At 36.6% G+C, this 13552-nt stretch overlaps 1 protein-coding gene and 1 long non-coding RNA gene across 2 annotated transcripts in view; both read right to left on the reverse strand.

Annotated features, from left to right (window-relative positions):
• Positions 1 to 13552, reverse strand: part of LOC107694474 (uncharacterized) — a 91488-nt gene that overhangs the window by 61863 nt on the left and 16073 nt on the right. The window lies entirely within an intron of this gene.
• LOC107694356 (uncharacterized) lies at positions 9802 to 10257 on the reverse strand. The gene is made up of 3 exons (XR_001634859.1): positions 10224 to 10257; positions 9986 to 10063; positions 9802 to 9876 (listed from the first exon to the last, which is right to left on the reverse strand). It is a non-coding gene; the product is annotated as an uncharacterized LOC107694356 (long non-coding RNA).

A 13552-nucleotide genomic window follows, 5' to 3' on the forward strand; every position in this document is an offset into this window, starting at 1 on the left:
TTTGTCCCTTTTTAACCCAGCATTTTTTAGAGTGTAGTGTTAATCACTGGGTCTTAGTATCTGCTGGAAGGTGTTTAGAGGGATCATTATGACTTTGGTGTAATGCTACAAGCCTACAAAGACATTGCAGTAACAATGGCAAAATCAGAAAAATGGGAATTTAAAATGCAGCTAAATATAACTGTCGGATTTGGTATTTTTTTGTAGTGAAGCTCCTTTTTCTAAAGCAGAAGTCAAATGGTTTCATATGAGCCGGCATGGAAAAAAAAAAAAAAAACTTTCAACCACACACGCCATTGACACCTCAAACACACTTTCACACTGACTCTCAAACAAACAAACATCTAGCAGATACAAGCTCATGCAGTACCTGTTTGTCCAACAGATAAAACCACATATCTGTACAGATGTGAATCAATGAGACCACAGCAGGGTCTCCACTGCTTTTGGTGAGCATTTTGCATCTACGTTTTGCAGTTTTTTGAAATGATATTTACACACATGGTGTCTTTAAGACTAACATGAGAATTCTCCAAAGGGCCATATGATTTAGATCTGTTAAAAGTCTTTGTACTACAAACAAATACATTGGAGGAGACCATTTCATGTATCCATCTTTAATTACCATGCTTCAGCATGATCCTGCTGCAACGTGGTGATCCACATAATCCCAAAACTCTGAAACTGAGGTTGTTGCAGGAGATTTCAGAGTTCTTGTACTTAGAGAAGGATTTAAGTTTGATCATCTTCTCATGGCAATAGGTGCATACTCAACATGATCTTCCTTTTTAACATTCTGTGAAAAAACACACACACACACACACACACACACACACACACACACACACACACAGACACACAATAAGAGATGAGAGTATATAATACTGAAAAAAGTGTAACCCTTTGAGCAGACAGAGATACAAAAAAAGCTGTGCTGTTATAAAGCAGGTTTGACTGATTTTAAAAATGCATTTGCTTTTGGACTGCTGTGCAAACCAGAAGAAATGTGCATCATTGTGACTTTCACTTCACGAAGGCTTCAGTTTCCTGTGAGACATTTTAACATAGTGAGTTTCTTCTAAAATGAACAAACACTGTTCACCGCTCAAAACAAACATGATCAGTCCACTTAAATTTGTAAAATGCAACACAATCTTTTTGTATTGGCATTACATGAAGCATGTGCATCAGTAAAAAATGATCATTTAAGTTAAGTTTCTGTTGCGTTGTTGAGTTTTTGTGGTCACCATTGTGCTGAAGAGTTGCACTTGTTCTTTTGGTGCGTGTTGCTTCACTCATTGAGAAATAACTGCACTAAAGCCAGAGATGATAATAATGCTTTCTTGTTCATTCCAATAATAAATTATATTTCATACACTAATATGTGATATTTCTACTGAGTGAAGAGTTCGTAACATGTAAGTTGAAGTGTAGTGTTGATGAAGTTTAGAAATCCTTCACTCTTTCAGAGTTACTGTTTTTAGAGAGTTTCTGGCATTGAATGATGATCTTATGACTTTTATAAAAATTGGATATGGTGTTGTGTGTAAAAAAAAACAAAAAACAGTCACACACATCTAATTCCGACTCACTGCTGAATTTATACAGAGACGCATAACATAAATTCTCTTACCGATTTCTGTGCTTTTCTTTTGTGGAATGTGGGGTCAGCGTAAGTGATCTCTTCATCACAAGTCTCAACTGTTTTAGTAATAGCAACACCAATAGATGCATTAATAGAACAAAACTCAATCTTAGCTGGATTCATTTCTTCATAACTTACAGTATGTGGTGTTAATATTAGGGCTGTCAAAATTAAATCATTAATGTATGCAATTAAATATTTAAAAGTGCAACTTCGTAAAAAAGCATTAACAACTTTAATTTGAATTGTTCCACACACAAAAATCCCTAAGACAGTATGTGTTTATTTTTAAACTTATAGAAACATTCCTTAGATTATTAATAAATCAAATGCAGACATGATGTTTAAAGCATTTTAATTCGTTGCAATTGTCATAAAAACTATTAATTTGTACTCCAACAGAGCTGCATCTTTACACATGTATGATTATTACCATAAAATGTAGTTTTATTGTTGAGATAATGTAGATTTGCAATACTGTTTGTATTTTCCTTGTGTTTTGATGCAGTCTAAGTAGTGAAGAATCAGGTTTTTTGCATGACTGAGATGAGTAAAGTGCTGTGTTCTGTGTCAAATCGATATAGACATTTATGAGTTGAATCTACAGAAATTGCAAAAAAGCACATTAGTTTATATATGAGTATGAGAATAAGTGTCATTTAAATTATGATTATGATAATTATCAAAAATGTTATATTTATTAGTATTTGTTAGAATACTTCTTAAAGACAGTAGGTAACACTTGCCTTCTTGATCAGTTTTTCTGTGTTTCCTGCAGATGCAGAAGATCCCGACTGCAGCGACAATCAACAGAGATCCAGCAGCAGCAGAAACAGAGATCAGCACTATCAGAGACACAGAGTCTGTAACAATAATCATTCATGTAAGTCAATGTGTCAGTATAATCTACTACAAAAGACAGAGATCGACTCAGGGAATAAACTGCTGATATACCTGCACATGTGTGACAGAGCTCACTGATGTCCAGATGTCTGGTCTGGTTAGTGAATGAACTGTTGAGCACACAGCTGTAGGTGTTGTTATCCTGATATTCCACCTCCAGAGGTAGAGAGAGACTGATGCTGAGATCAGACACACTGATGCTGGACAATAAACTGTTTCCTTTGTACCAGGAGAGAGTCACATATGATGATGATGATGATGATGATGATGATGAAGTACAGTCTCTGGTAATGTTAGGAACAGGCAGACGAGCTGCAAAACATGAGAATATACAGAAATCTGAATAAAGCAACGCAATAGTCTTATTTTCGGTTCTGAGTGCAGAGTGAGTGTTTAGTGTCATTTGATTATATAAATCTAAAATAAGAATATGAGAAGGTCAGGACAAACAGCGTTTCTACTCACCGTAGACAGAAACACTAAAAGTTTTTGATGAATATTTCGCTCCATCTGTCACTAGTTGATAAACTCCAGCGTGTTCAGTTGTGGTGTTTGTGATGGTCAGAGATCCAGTTTGATTACTCAGCTTCAGTCTGTTTCTGAATCTCCCTTCAGGACCATCACATGTGGAGAAAATTTTAGCTACAAGATCCATTTTTGGTCCAAAATACCAGAGTATGTCGTCATGTTTATGTATTTTAGTAAGATCAGTGTGTAGAGTGACAGAATCTCCCTCCATCACTGACACTGACTCACCAAACACACCTGATGAACATGAAGAGGTTTTTTCGTCACAGATTCAGACTCATGTTGTCTTACAAAGCCTGAAAACAGCTGCTATTGACATGTGAACTGAAAGAACATCACAACGGCAGCAGAGAGACTAATTGAAATGCGATGTGAACCAATCATTTGGTCTTTCATTTGTTTTAAAATTATCTTGAGCTAACTCAGTGTGTAAAATTGCATAATTTACTGAAAACAAATACATGATAACTTCAGGGTGAAAAGGAGACAAAGATTAAATATAAAAAAGCCTAATATTTAAAAGCAGCTCAGTGGTTTTGGTTTTCTGAGCCTCCATGCAGAGCACACCCATTTACATTCACTGCAGAAATGTCCACTTTTTTCTATTACTTTTACGACCTGCTGAAATTTTTAATGTAAAATTATAAATTCAAAGTTAGTAGATCTCACAATAATCACTCATCCGCTGCAGATAGCAGCAAAAGAAAATAACCTATTTTGAACAGTAGCAGCAGCTTTATTATTCTGAAATGGAAAGCAATTAAGCAATGGAAATGATTTTATAACTTACCAGTCGGACTCCACCAGCAAAAACAGAACAAAACAAACAAGTGAGACATTTCAGTTGTTCAGTGTCTGATCAAATCAAACTATTCACTAAAAACCCTCAACCTATAAGTGAATCCACCCACGACTGAGTTTGACCCTCCTAGTTCTTATGCTGTTTTTGCATATGATAATGTTATAGTTCTTCTGGCCCTTATTAAGACTGTTTTTAATTTCATTTTAGCTGTTTTTAATGGATGAAATTTGTTGTATTTTTATCAATTACACATACACATACTTTTTGAAAGATAGTTCTTCTCAGACTGTTAAATGGCTAAAAGTAGAAGAATAATGCTGAGTATTAAAAGAACTACATTTCATAGAAAAATTGAGCCTAACCCTTGTGAATTTAAAATGGTTGTATATATTTATTATATTTTCAATTGCTGTGTGTGGAACCAATGTTAAAACAGTACCAGTTTTACTGAGGTTCAGCTTCTGAGTCAAACTGGAAACTGCTGCGGTTGGCTTTCAGAAATGTGGTTTGATCTGTTGGTGGACAAACATCTTGTAGATGAGAGTGTTTGTTCACTGCATGTGTGTTTAGTTTGTAGGTGAAGAGTTTCTTCCTCTCCTGCTGTTATGAGCTTTTTAAGACCCTATAATCTGAAAATTACATGATGAGAAACTTTTTCTGACAAAGAGGCAGAGAAATAATAGCAACAAAATTATCATAAGAATGACTTAGGATTTAGAAATTGTTTAATTGATTTAGAAGTTGTTTTTGATTTCAAAGGTTGTATTTGGTTGGCTTAATAAAGGTAAAACGGTTCCCTTTGTGTGCACACAGTATTCAGTTATATTACCCAAACATATTTGTCCCCACCCACATTTTATTGTAAAATAATTGAATACTAGCTGTATAATGAGAGGTGTTGTTGGGTAACTCTCATCTAAGTAAAGGAAGGTGTGAAATTTCCACCCACTAAGCAACCAATCACAAAAAAAAAAAAAAAAAAACTCAGTGGCCTTCAACCCTTTCATTCCGCTGACTGTTTACTGTTTTTATGTTATAGCTATATAACATAGATTATGTTATAGAATTAGTAACATTAGAGTCATATAGTGGAAAAATAAATTAACCTTCCAGCTTTTAAAATGGCTAATATTCATGAGAAGGGTCTAAGTAAGGGTCTGAAACTATTGTATGCCGTAATTGTGTGAATGAATGTACAGTATCAGGAAGTTGGTTGTATGATGTTCATTAGGCTGTTCAAGATCATCCATGAGAAATGCGGTCATCTTACATATAACTGAGATAATCACAATCACCTTCACATGCAGTCACACAATTTTCACGTTGAGTTTTATTTCACTTTATGAATTGTATGACTTTCAAGTCTAATGTTAGTAACAGAAAAGAAAAGAAAAAACTGCATAAAATAGTTCTCCGGTGTTTTCTGTCTTGCTCACAGTACTGAGGCTATTACCTGCTGTTTAAACTCCACCAGATAATGCCATTTATCAGTTAAATCTATATCTTAAAAAGTTTTGACCAAAGTAGAAAAATGTGAATGTTAGTCAAAAATATAAGTAAAGCCGATTATCATTTGATCTTTAGTATTAATAACCGTCTGTCTTTATCTTTATCTTATAGGACCTATAGCAGGAATAAGTGTGCTGCCCTGCATTATCTGTTTAAATGAGTTTAGTATTGTTCAAACAGGCATCAGGTAAGGCGTCTTTGTTTGTACATTAGCCTGTTGGTTCTTTAGCGTTTCCAGCAGCATGTATTTACAGCGCATTCTGTCAGGTAAAAGTAGCTCTATAAAAGATGTGATTTTGTTCTTTGGACACTAGAGAGCGATGTTGTGCGTGTGCTACAAGTGCTAAAATGTCCAGCAGAGCATATACAGTAGTGTGTGATGATCGTGTAGACCACTATGTAATGCACTTACATTTTCTAAGAAGGATAAAACGAGCAGTAATTTGCAACAAAAAAAAAAGGGGGCACGTTGGATGGAATTTAAGTTTCCATATGATAGAGAACATTTAGTTGAGTTTCTGGATGATGTGCTATTTGTGAGCCACTACATTAAACAGAGCAACAATATTTCAGACATCACAATAACTAAGAGTACATGTGCAAAGAAGAAAAAATAGATGAAATCAAAAGAGGCTAAATAAAACTGAGACGACTGCGCAGAGAATAAAAACCAAAAGTGTGAGGCAGGGGCTTGAATGAACTCTTAAAGTCAGCTCCAGTAGATACAGTATCTGAATCTGATCATCGTTTTTGGGAACATTTGAATCCGACTTCTGCAAGGAAACACAAACTCAATCAGGGACCTGCTGATATTACAGAAAATTAATAGCAGACCAACTTTAGGTTTCTCTCTGAACAACATTTACAACAAAACATGTTTGACCTTCACTCATATAGCTTTACATTAAGATTCACACGTTTGTCGATAGACTTCATATTTTGATTGTGCTGAAACCTTTGGTTATTGGTAATTTACTTCAGTGTCTGGTGATTAGGAAATGCAAGATCAGTTAGCTTATACAGTATATTGTGGTAACCTACATTGAATTTTCCCATGGAATTGTATACATTTAATTCCTACTATTATGGTTGATAATGTACTTGGCTTTTTTTCTTTCAAAGTCTTTCAAATCAGATCAAGACATATGGCTTGTCTACTGATTATTACATCAGAGTAAATAAGCAAGAAGATTGTTAAGGTAACCTACTCTGCAATCCTAAGGCTGTGTGTACACCAAAGCATTATTTTTTCCTGAGGCTAATTTATTACAGGCTAATAATAATAATAATAATAATAATTATTATTATTATTATTATTACTACTATTTCCTCAGTGGAAGCACGGCATATTTAAAATTAAAAAAATGTATAAAAAAAATTTAATGTAAAAATTAATACACATAGTTGGATCAAATGGACATATGATCTACTGTAGCCTTATATTCGCTGTAGATTTTCATATATACAGGAGATTGAGTGATATATACGCTGTGAATTTATATATAAAGTGACATTCAGATATTAACCATATTTAACCCATACAGTAAAATGCCTTGAAAATGAAGACAGTGATAGTTAGGGTCACTCTGAATACATATCAACTAAAAGAATGAGCTAACCTATAAAGGAACACTTTTTATGAAGGTTGGAATATGCGGAAATAATCAAAGTGCAACAATGGAGTTTGATGTTTTGGGTGATTTTGCTTTTAGTTTTCTCCAAAACTATACAGTAAAATGCCTTGAAAATGAAGAAACGTTATGGCTTTATCTGTGATGTAATTTCTCATAATTGAGTATTAGCTGATTACCAACAAAACATTTAGATTTAGAAATGTACAGAAAAACAAAATGTACTGTTTGTTGTATATATCCTACTTTCTTAGAAATGAATTATGATTATCTGTTGTTATTTTCTTCTTCAGGTGTGTCTAGTGTTGATACAGATGGAGGGTCAGTGTTTGTGATGGAGGGAGATTCAGTCACTCTATACACTGATGTTAAAACAAACCAGCAAGAAAAGATTAAATGGTTTTTTAATGACATTCGCATTGCTCAAATCAGTGACTATCTCAGTAAGACCTGTACAGATGTTCAGTGTAATGAAGGCACTAAGAGATTCAGAGGCAGACTGAAGCTGGATAATCAGACTGGATCTCTGACCATCACAAACATCACAACCACAGACTCTGGACTTTATAAACTACAGATTATCAGCAGCAACAGCATCAGTGAGAGAGACAGACTGAAGCTGGATCATCAGACTGGATCTCTGACCGTCAGAGACATCAGAACCACAGACTCTGGAGATTATAAACTACAGATCATCAGCAGCAGAAGCATCAGTAAAAAGATCTTTAGTATCACTGTCCATGGTGAGTCATTTAATAAATGTTTAAAGACATGCTTAATGTGTTTATTATTACATCAGTGGGTTTCAGTTTATTCCCTTTACTAGTGCATTTGCGATCCAGACGTTTGTGGACCCCTCCAATATGACCTTCTTTTATCATCTGTTTAAATTCATTTAACATTTACACAGACAAACCTACTATAATATCCTGCAGCAGATGTTTATTTGTGTTTCAGATGTTCCTGGTGCAAAGACAAAGTCAGTGAAGGAGGGAGAATCTGTTACATTAGATTCTGGTGTAATGAAAAACCCCAACGATTTGATGACGTGGTACTTTAATGACACTTTCATAGTAAAAATCAATGGTGATCCCAGTAGGATCTGTATAGATGATCAATGTGAAGATGCTGATGTGAGATTCAGAAACAGACTGAAGCTGCATCATCAGACTGGATCTCTGACCATCATGAACACCAGGACCACAGACTCTGGATTTTATCATCTTGAGATCATCACCAACAGCAGCAGCAGCATCCGTAGGCACCACATTATCAGCATCGTCAGTGAAAAGAGCTTCAGTGTTCCCATCATTGGCGAGTTTAATTCAGTCCGCAAGTTCATTTTCCCTTGAGCAGGTTTAATGCTTTTGTTTTCATTGTGGCCTGTCTAAAAAAAGAGAGCTCTCAGTATTAAAACACATTTGAGATCATCTCAATCACTGTTACATGCATGTCAAATGACACTCATTTGTCCCAACAAACACGTGTAGTTCACAGGTAACATGAACAATGCATAAAATTAGTCAGTGTTTCCTTGAGCACCAGATGGCGCCATTTATTAGTTTACTCAAAAGCATACAACTGATAAAGGTTGAAAAGTGCATGTATCAAAAATTTAAGTAAAATCAAATGTCATTGATCTGAAGTAATATTGACTTCCTTTTTTTTATTACAGATGGGATTGTGTATTTATTTGCTATAGCAGCAGTATGTGTTCTGCTGGTCGTTACAGGTGAGAATTGCTGGTTGTGTGTTTTCTGTGTTTGTACACTCTTAGAAGAAAAGGTTCTATCAGGCGCTTCATATATGGAACCCCTAAAAGGTTCCATATAGAACCCTTTTTAAGGGTTCAATCAAAAGAACCCTTTAGGGTTCTTTGTAGCCTGGAAAAAGGTTCTATATAGAACCCTTTAGGGGTTCCCATCATGGGATTATTCTTTGGATTTTTAAATTTTAAGACTTAAACAGCCCATATAGCTACTTTATCACTAGAAAAACAGAAATAAGCATAACACATCAAGGTGTTGTGTGATCATTTAAGACACTTTTATTAGCGTTTACAATGACAAGCAATATATAACAGCAATTCATAGTGCAACAGTTACAGGGATTAACATAAATCATTTTTTCTTTATTCATACTTTTTTATTATTTTTACCTCTCTAAAATAGCACTCTCCATTTTAGAAATGTTGTTTTTTCAACCCCCTCCACCTTACTCACCCATCCAACATGTCAGTCACAAATATATGTCGATTGCTAGAATCCAGAAAAAAAATGTCTGTTAAAAGGAATGTTACCTTGCACAAATAAATAAATTGAAAGTTGACATGCAAAAATAATTAAATGCATAAGTAAAATTAGAATGTGAAAAAGGCATCAAATAGTATATTAATGACAGTCCTATTTTGCATCTCACCACCAGGTCATTACCCTTTACCTTAAATAAATGTCAAGTATTTACTCCACAATCTCCTATAAACCAAGTAGTAGTAGTTTTTTTTTTTTGTATACTGCAACTTTTGCCAATTCTGTAACCCATGAAAGATGGTGAACCACATTTCTGAAAAGGGAGAGAAAAGACTAACTAGTAGTATTGTTTTTAAATTTATAAGCATTAAATGTTAATTTTACGTTCAGATAAGCATTTAAACAATAAAAACAAAGGACCCATGACAATTTCAGCACTGGGAAGGGCTAGATAGTGCTGATTTTAATTTAACTGAGTGATGGCTTTTGGATGCTCCATAGTACTTAAAAAGTAGACCGCAAACAGATACTTCCGGCATCTCTGTGTTATTGGTCAGTGACACATCCATTTTGATGCTAACTCTCCTTGCGATGAGTAGGCTTGACATCCTAAGATGGGGATACAAGTCAGAGAAACATTTATTAGACCTATGGAGAGTACAGTACAACAGGAAAAAGAAAGGAATCTCTCACAATTAAATCAAATCTTAAAACTTACTTGAATTAGAGAGGAGTGTGGTGTTTTCATCTGAATGTAGATGACCAAACAAGTAATGCTGCACTCCATAGTCCAGACCTGCAGTGACAGTACAAAATATTTATTTATCAATCAATCATAAGAACCTGCATGATAATATGTGGAAAATAGAAGAAGAAGAATATATATCAGTAACTTCAGATTAGCTGATTGATGAGTTTCCCAAAGTTGGTACTGTGAGGAAAAAGAAATAATTTACCTTTTGTGTTATTGTTTTGCAGCAAGTTGGTCATGTTGCCTGACTTCCACTTTTCAGCACTCTGATAAGGTGGTGGTAAAACTTTAAAAGTGCTCTCTGAAATAGATGAACATCTACAACAAAATTTTTTTTTTACATCTCTTTGTTCTTCTTGGTTTGAATTCATGTTTATAATGGCTGACGGTGATTTGACCAAGTGGCAACCTCCCCCTCTCTCTCGTGAAGCCAACATGGAAGTGACTTAAACTGTAATTCGTCAACTGGCCGCTAGAGGCTGGCTGCAAAAGGGAGTCAATCCCGACCGAAACTTTGTTTCATCTTTTCCTATACATATAGGCCCAATACAATCTACAGGGCAAAAAAAATATTAGGATATAACATGAACTCTCGCCAGCATTATTGATCAATTCACAACAGTTTTATCAAGATACTTTAGGGATTCATGTTAAAAATGACAAACCTCCCGGCGGAGAATTGCGCAGGCCTGGACAACGCGATAAACCACCTTTCTTCTTTTTAGCTTCTTGAAATAAACGTGTAACGTTAGGCTAACTAAAAATGACAAGGGTTTAGGTAAAAGTAATTGAAATAAGCTGCAATTAATTAATTTTCTCACTTACCAATGTAATCGTCGTTCTCCCGAACGCTGAGCGCAGTCAGCGCACCGTAACCGTTGAAGTTTAAACAGCGGCGCTCGCGCGCTTATTAGTGATCACTCTCGCGAGAGGCACACAACTGAAATGTGGCGCTGTGCAAACGGGACAAAACTGATCAGCGCATAAATACACGTTCAAGTTGTTTGCCGTTTATGTCAAAGATAATTTTATGCATCTGTTTGGAGGGATGAGTTATAAGAAGTAATTGAAATGAGCTGAAATTAATAAATTTTCTCACTTACCAATGTAATCGTCATTCTCCCGAGCGCTGAGCGCAGTCAGCACACCGTAACCGTTGAAGTTTAAAGGGGTCATATGTGTTGTGTATTTTGTTAACGTTGTTTATTTAACTACATCTCCCAGAATGCAGTGTTACGTTGTAGCCGGAAGTGTTCTGGTAAAAACAGTTGACATACAAAAACCCAGTAAAGAGCAGTCACGCTAAAGCAGTGCAAGTGTCTTATGTGGTGAGTGTGCCGTTCATTCTTTCTAAAGATACAATAATATGATGCTGCTAAAAAGAACATTATTTTATGTATTTGGTGTAATGAAATGTGTTTACGCGGTTTAAAGTAAAAAAAAAGCACATTATTTTCCACCGATAGTCATGCTGCGAGACACAGGGTCCGTACAGTCACTGATTTTAGAGCATGTACTGCCGTTTTCGAGTGGGTCATATACGGGCAATGATGTGCTCATTCGAGGGATTGAAATGGGCTGTACTTCTGTACCGTTACATGCAGTCTTTCTAAAATCAGACCTTATTTCTGGCCCCGTTAGCATTGGTGTGTATTCACAGTTACCTGTAGAGGGCGTGAGCATGATCCTGGGTAATGATTTGGCTGGGGCTGAAGTCTTCCCATACCCGATCATGTCAGCAAAACCTAATATTAGTAATCCGGTAGCTGCCTTACTACAATTTTCCACTGTTTTTCCGGCATGTGTCATAACGCGTGCACAGAAGACATTTGAAGATGTGGTGGATCTGTCAAGTTCTTTTCTAGCTGTACCGTCTGAGGTTGCAGAGTGTAAACTGCTTGTTAAACCTCAACCGTTGCCAGGTGATCAGTATGTTAGCGCTGACGAAACTTCCTTAAAGGTGGGTAGGGAACAATTAATCGCTGCGCAGAAATCTGATCTAACCTTGAATAAATGTATTAGTGCGGCCGTAGGTAGCACACAAGCGTCAGATGCTCTGGTGGGTTATTTTTGGGATGATGATGTGTTGATGCGCTGGTGGAAGCCGTCAAATCCTAAAAGTGACCATGTGTATCAAATTGTTCTTCCTACAGAGTATCGATCTCAAATTATGAAGTTGGCTCATGAACATATTTGTTCAGGACACCTCGGTGTTACTAAAACATATGATCGCATCGCTAGACATTTCTTCTGGCCGAGCTTGAAATCGTCTGTGTCTGCGTTCATTCGGCTGTGTCATGTTTGTCAACTTGCTGGCAAACCTAACCAAAGGATTCCACAAGCGCCACTCAAACCTATTCCGGTCGTAGGGGAACCGTTTGAGAGACTTATTTTGGATTGTGTTGGTCCCTTACCGAAGTCTAAGTCTGGTCATCAATTTATTCTCACTATAATGTGCGCTGCTACCCGTTACCCGGAAGCTGTGCCATTGCGTTCTATAAAAGCGAAAGCTGTGGTCAAAGAACTGGTCAAGTTTTGCTCTACGTTCGGGCTACCTAGAGTAATACAGACAGACCAGGGAACGAACTTCACTTTACGCTTATTTGAACAGTTAGTAGATGAACTGGGAGTGGAACACCAAATGTCGAGCGCGTATCACCCTGAATCGCAAGGTGCACTCGAGCGTTTTCACCAGACGCTAAAATCGATGTTACGCACTTACTGTGTGGAAACTAATAAAGAATGGGTGGATGGGCTACCGTTGCTAATGTTCGCTATAAGGAGTACTGTACAAGAATCCTTAGGGTTTAGTCCGGCCGAACTTGTGTTTGGACACACAGTTCGTGGACCCTTGAAATTGCTGAGCGAACAGTTTCTCTCTAAAGATCCTCCTCGAATACCGATCTTGGAGTATGTCAACACGTTTCACGAACAGCTCCGTAATGCTTGGGAGGTTGCTAAGCAGCATCTTGCTGGGTCCCAATCGAAAATGAAGTGCAGATATGATAAAACGAGTGTGGTTCGTAACTTTCAGCCAGGTGATTCTGTGCTTGCATTTCTGCCTGTTCCTAACTCTTCTATGCACGCTCGTTTTGCTGGTCCGTATAAAATCGAGAGAAAACTGAGTGATACCAACTATACAGTTTTAACTCCTGATCGACGTCGCAAAAGTAGAGTTTGCCATGTGAACATGTTGAAAGCATATGTTGACAGAAATGTGTCTGAAGTTAAGCCTTCAGCTGAAAATGTATCTGCAGTGACTGTTGTTGAACTGTCTTCCAGCTGTGTGCCAGGGACAGATTATATAATTGGAGAGGATGTTCAAGCTTCTGGCGGGAGACTTTTGAATTCTGCTATTTTAGCCATCTTGTCATCTTACCTTTCGTATTTGCCGGAGTATCAGCGTGATGATGTTATTGAACTGATTCATAAGTATCCTAAATTGTTCAGTGATGTTCCTTCTCAGACGAATGTGTTAGTGCACGATATTGAAGTGGGTCAAAGCACGCCAATCAAGCAACATCCATATCGTGT

Source organism: Sinocyclocheilus anshuiensis, unplaced genomic scaffold (genome assembly GCF_001515605.1).
Source record: "Sinocyclocheilus anshuiensis isolate Anshui unplaced genomic scaffold, SAMN03320099.WGS_v1.1 scaffold954, whole genome shotgun sequence".
Taxonomy (NCBI): domain Eukaryota; kingdom Metazoa; phylum Chordata; class Actinopteri; order Cypriniformes; family Cyprinidae; genus Sinocyclocheilus; species Sinocyclocheilus anshuiensis.